This window comes from Rattus norvegicus, chromosome 1 (genome assembly GCF_021556685.1).
Source record: "Rattus norvegicus strain SHRSP/BbbUtx chromosome 1, alternate assembly SHRSP_T2T, whole genome shotgun sequence".
NCBI classification, from domain to species: Eukaryota; Metazoa; Chordata; class Mammalia; order Rodentia; family Muridae; genus Rattus; species Rattus norvegicus.
In genome coordinates this window covers 211908053-211917383 of record NC_141534.1, presented here as the reverse complement: position 1 = coordinate 211917383, position 9331 = coordinate 211908053, and the positions used below count along the sequence as shown (strand labels likewise).

The 9331-nt window shown below is 46.3% G+C and overlaps 1 long non-coding RNA gene across 1 annotated transcript; it reads left to right on the top strand.

The window, feature by feature from the left end:
- The first annotated feature begins 3070 nt into the window (after nt 1-3070).
- Nucleotides 3071-6856, top strand: LOC148007853 (uncharacterized). The gene is made up of 2 exons (XR_015647727.1): nt 3071-3514; nt 5498-6856. It is a non-coding gene; the product is annotated as an uncharacterized LOC148007853 (long non-coding RNA).
- The last annotated feature ends 2475 nt before the right edge of the window (nt 6857-9331 follow it).

Sequence of the window (9331 nt, the reverse complement as noted above, 5' to 3'; positions counted from 1 at the left end):
TGTAAGAGAAGCTTCTTGGCTTTTACACCAGTTCCTCACTGTCCCCGGGTTCACTCTTGTTGTTTGGGGTTGTGTGTCCCTCTAGATGTCTGTCCTTCTATGGGACCTCAGGGAGAACCACTGCCTTCATCTGGAATGACAAGGAACCAAAAAAATCAAAGAGAGTCACTGCCCTCAACCTTGGGCCCTGGGTTGGTGATCTAGGGCATGATGGGAAATTAAGAGGGACATACTCTACATACAGGGATGAAAGAGGAACCTAGGGCTTCAGGCAGGGCCAAGGAAATGTCAAGGAAAGACGCTGGTACGTTTGGTATGTGGGAGAACATTCCAGTACCTGCTCTGGAACCACAGTATAAAGTTGACGCTTCACAAACACCATTCCAGGAGGGAGTGATCAGGCAGTATAGCTCAAAGTGCTTGCTTAGCATGCTGAGGCCCTGGGTTTCATCAGTAGCTGGACCCTCATTTCAGCACTTGGAAGCTTGGAACGTAGAGGCAGGAGCTATGTAGCAAGTTGGAGGCCAGCCTGGGCTATTAAGTCTCACAAAGAAAAAAGAAATGAGAACTGGGACTTGAAACTAACCGGGCTTCCTTGGAGACCCTTCAGTGTTGCCTTGTTGAATCAGGACAAGGACAAGAGGTGCCACAATGGATGACCCAGCTGGGGCCCAGAGATTTTAAGTTTTACAAAAACCTCAAAGCACTTTGGAAAACACCATTACTTCTTACAGTCCCAAGTTACAATACCTGCAGTGGACTCTGCCCAAGGTTATGGTTGAAAGAGACAACAGACACACAGTCAGGACCTCATGGCAGAGTAGACACAGACTGCAGGTAGACATACACAGAATCCAACTGTAATGGTTTGCATGAAATTGGTCCCCATTGGCCTATAGGGAGTGGCACTTAGGAGGTGTGGCCTTGTTGGAATAGGTATGGCCTTGCCAAGAAAGCCTTGCACTAGGTTTCAGATGCTTAAGCCAAGCCCACTGTCACTCTGTCCTGCTGCCTTGGGATCAGGGTGTAGGACTCTGTTACTTCTCTAGGTTCCATCTGCCTGCATGCTGCCATGCTTCCCATCATGACGACAGTGAACTAAACCTCTGACCTGGAAAGCTGACTCCAATGAAACGCTTTCCTATAAGAGTTGTTGTGGTCCTCAGTGTTTTCTTCATAGCAATAGAAACCCTAAGACGCCAAGGCATGAAACCAGATGGGACCAAGTGAAAGGCTTTCCAACAGAACTTTCTAGACTGTAGTTCATGAGTCATAAAGCCATTGCTAGAAGAATGGGTTATCTCTCACTTCCCTGTGCCTTTGATTCACCCTCCAATGTAACAAGCCAAACCCATCAACAATGACCTTACCATGTATTACACTGTTTCTGAGGTCTGGGAGTCCACAAACACTAGGATGAGTGGTTCCAGCCTGAGCTGCTGTGTGAGGCTATGAAAGGTACCCCTTTGCCATCTCATCTGAAAGCTCCACAGGGACAGTGTCTTAGGGTTTTACTGTTGTGAACAGACACCATGACCGAGGCTAGTCTTATAAAGGACAACATTTAATTGGGGCTGGCTTACAGGTTCAGAGGTTCAGTCTAGTATCATCAAGATGAGAACATGCTGAAAGACCCCCTCCCAGAAAGGGAATTGTACAAGCCCAAGGCCCTCAACTATAGAAGTAAAAAGTATGTGGGACAAGCTGACCCATCATTTAGACGAAACAGACCAGAAAAGAAAACAAAATGCAGAAACCAGACTAAATTATGGGCACTACTCCATGGGCCACCTGACAGAAAAAAGAAAAAGTCCCTGACCCCCCGGAAGCCCTGACCACCATGTACTTTTTGCTAACTCATTGTTATGATTATAGCCAAAATAAGTAACATACACGTATGCCTCATTTACTCCACCAATCACATCCCTGTAACCATGCATCTGCTTCTGTAAGCCTGCTTCTGCTCCCCAAAATACTATAAAAAGCCCACCCTGGCTCTGCTAGGTGCGCCAGTCTTCCAAATTGACTGGGACGCCCACCGATACCTGTGTATCCTGATCAATAAAAATCCTCTTGCTGATTGCAGCCTGTAGACTCGGACTGGTCATTGGGCTTGAGGATCTCCCTCCTGAGGGAAGATTCTCTCTGAGAGTCTTACATATGGGGGCTCGTCCGGGATCGGAGATCCTCTGCCTAGAGACCACCGACCACCCACCGGGAGGTAAGCTGGCCAGTGTTTGTCTTGTCCTGTCTTGTCTTGCTTTGTGACTTGTTCTGTAAATGCTTAGTTACTTGGCTTGGGTCTATACCGTTTAAGAACTCCAGGTTAGTGAGTGACCCTGTCTGAAGCAGGTATTAACAAGAGCCTGAAAGCTTTACCTTAGATCCTGAAGAAAAATTCTCCCTGTTGCTTAAACATTCACAGCTTCTAAGGAAGGGACAACACAGAGTAGGAAAATGTAGGGGCTGAGGGTGACAAGCATGCAGGCCTGCTAGCAAGCTGCAGGCTGCGCGTGGGCAGTGGCGCAGCTCTGGCCAAGTCAGCGTAAGAGGAGTTTCAAGGTGATGAGGCCGGCTGGGGTTGACGCTTTGACAACAAAAAGATAATATAGAGTTAGTGGTTGTTTTATGAGACTTTTGGCCCTAAAAAATAATAATTCCAGTTGCTGCTTTCAGTGGCCAGACCTTCAACACTTGCTCACAGAAGGAGAGTGTTCATTAAGAGAAGTTCTTTAAGGGAGCCTGCCTTATCTGCTGGCCCTATTCCAAGAGAGGAGTTGATCTCCAACATTAAGTAACCTTCCCTGTTAGTCATCATTGACATGGAGAGTGCCTTTGATCCTATCCCCACAACAGCCAGTTCCTACCCCTGTGGTCAAAATGCCCCAGGTTGGGGGACAGAGAAGCCCCTGAGATAGTTTCGGAGGGAATCTACAACAAACTGTGAAGAACTTTGTTTTGCCAGTCAAAATTTAGAATTCGGGCTTTGGCTGTGGCCAAGGTCAGGATTAATGTTTTCTTTTCCATGGGCCTTTAGCCCACTGAGACAGTTTGATAAAGGGCTGCTACTGAGCTCCTAAAAGTCCCAGGTGAACTGGTTACAATTCTTTTGTCAGCCACTTGGCATCTAGCACCCAGGTCCTAACCATCTCTCCATCCTTTTGTTATTAGTTCTTAAGTCCAGAGAGATGGTCGGTAACAGATCAGCTCCCTCTGCTTGCCGTTCTGTTTCACAGACACAAAGCTTGTGCTTATTTTTACAACAGCCTTTTTGTCCCAAAAAGTCCTCCTGGTTTAGCTGTGTGACTAAATGCTATTTGTCCTCTTCAGTGAACCTCTATTCTCTAGATTCTCTTCTTGTTTTCTCACATCCCATTTGAGATGCTTGTTAGTAACTGTTACAGGTCTTCTTTACCACCGAGGAAAGACAGAATCCTACTGGAGGCCAGAAAGAATGTTCCAGACATGGATGGAAGACCCTCACTCCTGACTGTTAACTTGAATACCCCTGAAGGTAGGGAGTGCTCCGGGTCTGCCGACAGGCTCCAAGGGTGGGTCTCTGAGGGGCTAGAAAATGCCCCACCAATCTGGCTAAGATAAGAAAAAGATATAAAGAGAGAAAGTTACAGAAATTTAAAGGGTTAAGCTAAGTTGCTGAGAGTTAGTGTAAGTTACAGAGAAAATAAAGTTGAAGTATAGTTACATAAGTGGACAACATCTAATAGCTGTAGAGGAAGATGCAGAAGATATGAGAGAGAGACTGAGGAAGAAAAAGAGAAAAAAAGGTAAAAAGAACAGGAAGCTAAGGAAGAAAAGAGACAAAAGGAAAAAGAAGCTAGAGAGCTAAAGAGGGATAAAAGACAGGAGAGGAATATATACTGGCCACAGTAGTTAGGGAACCTAGGAAGACAGTACCTGGCAACAGAAGAGAATTCCTAGCTAAAGATCAGTGTGCCTATCGCAAGGAAAAAGGACACTGGGTCAGGGACTGCCCCAGAAAGAACAAGAAGGGCCTCTCCAGCAACCCGGAAGGCAAGCCTCTTGGTCCTAGAGTGCTGGCTATGCACAAAGATAGAAGAGAAGCCTGCCCAGTTGTTTTGTGAATACGGGGGCCCAACACTCTGTGCTCCTACGCCCAAATGGGCTAGTGTCCAGCAAAAGACCTTGAGTACAGGGGACTACCGACAACAAATGATACTCATGGACTACCCGAAGAACAGTGGACCTTGGCGTGGGCCGGGTATCCCACTTGTTCCTTGTGATTCCAGACTGCCCCTACGAGTCTAAACCCTGCAACCCTGCTCCCGGACCCCGACCTAGACACCCCCCTTCATGACTGTCAACAGGAGCTCACTAAAGCACAGGAGTGGCATAAAGATCGGACTGATCAGCCAACAGATGGGGTAGATGCCATCTGGCTCATAGATGGGAGCAGCTTCTTAGAGAAGAAAAAAGATGGGCTGGGACAACAGTGGTTGATGGAAACAGAGTCATATGGGTTCAGGCCCTACCAGAAGGCACCACTACTCAGAGAGTAGAGCTTGCTCCCCTCACCAAAGCCCTTGAGCCGAGAAGGAGACTTAACATCTATGTAGACAGCACGTATGCCTTTGCTACAGCCCATCAGCAGAGGGGCCTGCTGACATCTGAGGACAAGAAAAAAAAGAGATTCTGGCTCTGTTAAGGGCCCTACATGACCCAGCCAGGCCGAGGAAGAGACTCTGGTACACCTCAACGAGAAAGAAGATCCTGCTACAATTTTTACAGGCAGAGGCCATGGTAAAACAAATACATCAATAGACTCACTTAGGGGTAAGCAAACTCATCCAGACATTTTCAAAAACTAAATATTATGTCACAGGTCTCAAGTATCTCGTGGAACAGATAGTGCACTGATGTATACCATGCCAAAAGGTAACTGTTTTCAGGAAAGTTGACTGTGGTAGGAGGCTCCGTGGGGAACGACCTGGATACTACTGAGAAGTGGACTTCACAGAGATAAAACCAGGAAAATATGGTTATAAATGTCTCCTAGTGTTTATAGATATCTTTTCAGGAATAGGTAGAAGCTTTCCCCACCAAGCAAGAGACGGCCTCAATAGTCATCAAGAAGATACTAGAAGAAATCTTCCACAGGTCTGGAGTGCCCAAGGTAATCTGGTCAGACAACAGCCCTACTTTCGTTGCCAAGGTAAGCCAGGGTGTGGCCAGATATTTAGAGGTTGATTGAAAATTACGTTGTATTTACAGACCTCAAAGTTCAGGACAGGTAGAATAAATAAATAAAATTTTAAAAGAGACCCTGACCAAATTAACCATGGAGACTGACACAGACTGGGTGACACTCCTTCCCTCTTGCTCTCTTCAGAGCAAGAAATACCCCTTCCAGATTCAGCTTTACCCCCTTTGAGATCTTATATGGGGCCTCAGCTCCCCTGACTATATTAGATGATGTTACTGAACCAACATGTCATAATAATAATGATTTATATGCCAGGCTAAAAGACCTACAGGTGATACAGAAAGAAATCTGCTCACAGCCGACAACAGCCTATGCCCCAGAGACCCCCGAGACATGTCATCAGTTCCAGGTTAGAGACTGCAGCTACACTGAGCCCAGACACTCGAGCCTCGCTAGAAAGGACCGTACCTGGTGCTGCTGACCACCCTGACAGCCATCAAGTCTCAGCCCTCACCAGCAGCGTACTAGCTGTTGGGGCTGAGAGCTGGGACCTAGAGGGACACTCAGATCTTCAAAAAGCTCCCTAGACTTAAGTGATTGAGAGGTTGCTATAATGCTCACTTGAGGAGTGTGTTTTAAAAACAAGAATTTCATGTTTGCCTGTTTGCCCTGGGTTCCCTCGGAATAGGTATAAAGATAGGCTTGATTTTTATTACAAATGATGTAACATTACATATGTTAGTACTCCTAACACTTCTTGGGACTGTGCCTCAGGGATCACAACCTATATAAGTTTAGAAGTTCTAAAAGACCTTGGTATATAGGTTTAGATAGTGTCCAGATTAGAATCCTGATGCTAAAGACTTAATAAGACACAAAAGAGAGTTGAGAATTATTTAAGGCTATCTAGGTGCTACAAGGACAACACAAGGACATCTGCTGTTGCCCTACAATGCAAGGCTTATAGAGAATTCAGAACTGCCATTGACTCAGATATAAAAAGAATAAAAAAGACTTTTTAGCTGACCTCCAAGAATACCTAACCTCCCTCTCAGAGGTAGTCCTTCAAAATAGGAAAAGATTAGACCTGATATTCCTTAAAGAAAGAGTCTGTGTGCTACACTAAAAGAAGAATGTTGTTTCTATGCAGATCAGACAGGAATAATAAGAGATACAGACTTTCAGTCATTCAAACTTTTGTGCTGAGACAACAGTATCAGATGGTGAAACAACAAAAAACAGAGGTACCTTAACCAAGTTGAGTGGAAGATTCCACTCAAGGACAAAAAGAAAATGGGGGAATGAAAGACCCCCTCCCAGAAAGGGAATTGTACAAGCCCAAGGCCCTCAACTATAGAAGTAAAAAGTATGTGGGACAAGCTGACCCATCATTTAGACGAAACAGACCAGAAAAGAAAACAAAATGCAGAAACCAGACTAAATTATGGGCACTACTCCATGGGCCACCTGACAGAAAAAAGAAAAAGTCCCTGACCCCCCGGAAGCCCTGACCACCATGTACTTTTTGCTAACTCATTGTTATGATTATAGCCAAAATAAGTAACATACACGTATGCCTCATTTACTCCACCAATCACATCCCTGTAACCATGCATCTGCTTCTGTAAGCCTGCTTCTGCTCCCCAAAATACTATAAAAAGCCCACCCTGGCTCTGCTAGGTGCGCCAGTCTTCCAAATTGACTGGGACGCCCACCGATACCTGTGTATCCTGATCAATAAAAATCCTCTTGCTGATTGCAGCCTGTAGACTCGGACTGGTCATTGGGCTTGAGGATCTCCCTCCTGAGGGAAGATTCTCTCTGAGAGTCTTAGAATGCCAGTATCTAGTCAGGAGGACCTGAGAGTTCTACATCTTCATCTGAAAGCTGCTAGCAGAATACTGACTTCCAGGCATCTGGGTCTTAAGCCCACATCCACAGTGACACACCTACTGTAACAAGGCCATACCTCCTAATAGTGCCACTTCCTAGGCCAAGCATATATATATTTTTTAAAGGTTTATTTATTTATTATATACATTGTAGCTATCTTCAGACACACCAGAAGAGGACATCAGATCTCATTACAGATGGTTGTGAGCCACCATGTGGTTGCTGGGATTTGAACTCAGGACCTTTGGAAGAGCAGTCGGTGCTCTTAACCACTGAGCCATCTCTCCAGCCCGGGCCAAGCATATATTAACCATTCTAGACAGGGACTCTCCTTCCAAGGCAGCTCATGCTTGGTACACAGATGTGACTATGGATGGGAAGCCTTTGCCCAACCTGGTGAGGGTCCTCAGGATTTAATGGTGTCTCACATGGTCCTAGAGACCACAAGCTGAAGTACTGTGACCTCCGTGCACATCTGGAAGAAAGGCTCCATTTGGTGTTACTACAGTCTATGGGTTACACAGGTTAGTGCTCTTCTGTGTAGAGTCCTTCAGCTCACAGGAATGCCTGTAGGTAGTCTTAGGGTGCCATCTTGGAGGCTGCTGCTGTTGCCTAAGAGTCCGGAGCAAGGAGACTTAGGAAGGCTCACCGAGGGGAGACTTGCCACCAGGGACAGAGTTCCTTCCAGGAACTGTAGCCTGGTTACCTTCTACTGAGATCAGGGGCTCTCAGTTTCTCAAAAAGTTCCTTCCTGGCTCCTGGCTCCTGGCTCCTAGCTCCTAGCTCCTGGCGACTGGCTTCTTAGCCCAGCCCTCAGGAGAGTTCTCAGCCCGAGGTGCTGGAGCCAGAGAGCATGATTGCAAAACAGCACTGTGGCAAGAACAGCAGAGAACGAGGGAGTTGGAGGGCATTGTGCATAGCTGATTTTGGTGCCCTAGATGTGGCATCTGTGACCTCTGACTCACACCTGGCTGCCTGCCAGTCTGCCTGGGAAGGCAGAGGCCTGGCCTTCTCAAAACACAACGTTACTTAAACCAAAACAAGGAGCAAGGCAGCTCTCTGCTAACTAACACCTGTGGTTTGTGGAGGAGGCTGAAGGTGAACCATGTGTCTGCCATTCCTGAGCCTCTAAGGGTAGGAACAATGGGCACCTATGCTAGGATCTGGCTTTCTGTGGATCAGGACTTGGGTTCTTGCATAGCAAGCACGTTACCAACTGAGCCATCTCCCCAGCCCTCAAATGCAATTTTTTTTTAAGAAAATATTTTAAATTAAGGGCTGAAGAAACAACTCAGCAGTCAAGAGCACTGGCCCCTCTTCCAGAAGGTTGGGGTTCAGTTCCCAGAACCCACATGGCAGCTCACAACCATCGGTAACTCTAGTTGACAGGGGATCCATTTCCCTCTTCTGGCCTCTGGGCACCAGTATAGATGTGCTTACATATATACTGGCAAAACACTCATTTTTAAAAAATCTAAAACAACTTTAAAAAATATTTTCAATCCAGAAGCCAGGCAAGCATCTTTAACACCAGAACCTGGGTGTAAGGTGAGATTGCCACAGATTCTGGGCCAACCCTGACTACATGAGAAACCTTACCTAAAACAAAACAAACAAACAAAGCAAAAAAAAAAAAAAAAAAAGGAAAACAGCGTATTAACAATGTGATGGCTTCCATGCTGTGGGACAGAGCTCAGAACAATGGTCCTGTGTGTGTACTACAGTACTCTGCCCCAGATCCCCTTGCCCATCCCTTGCAGTGGGGTTGGAAGAAGACACACCCACCTTCAAACCTGGTCTCAGCTACTTGATAGGCATATTCTTCCGGGCAAATTGCTTCCATCCCTTCATCCTCTAGACTCATTTGACTGAATCACCCAACCTTGTCACAGAAGGTACGCGTAACCAAGGGCCCTTGCAGAGTCACAAGTGTGTAACACTAACTGTGAAGTTGTGTTCTAAGAGTGTCTTGGCTGTCGCTAGAACCACAGGGTAGATCCTTTTATTTTTTATTTTATTTTTTCTCTCTTCAAGGACACAGGACACTCTGAAGGTGCCCACATTTCCAGCTCTCAATCTAGGTCTGTCTGATGCCTGATGAGGTATGAGGAGACTGTCAGGGTGGCTCCACCCAGAGCTTAGTTCAGCTGCCCCCACTTTGGAAGGGGCCATAAAAAGCCTGGGTTGAAGTTGCTCAGAGAACTGCAGCAGGTGGCTGGCAGAGACCGACGTAGTCTACAGTGCTGGACTCTGTGG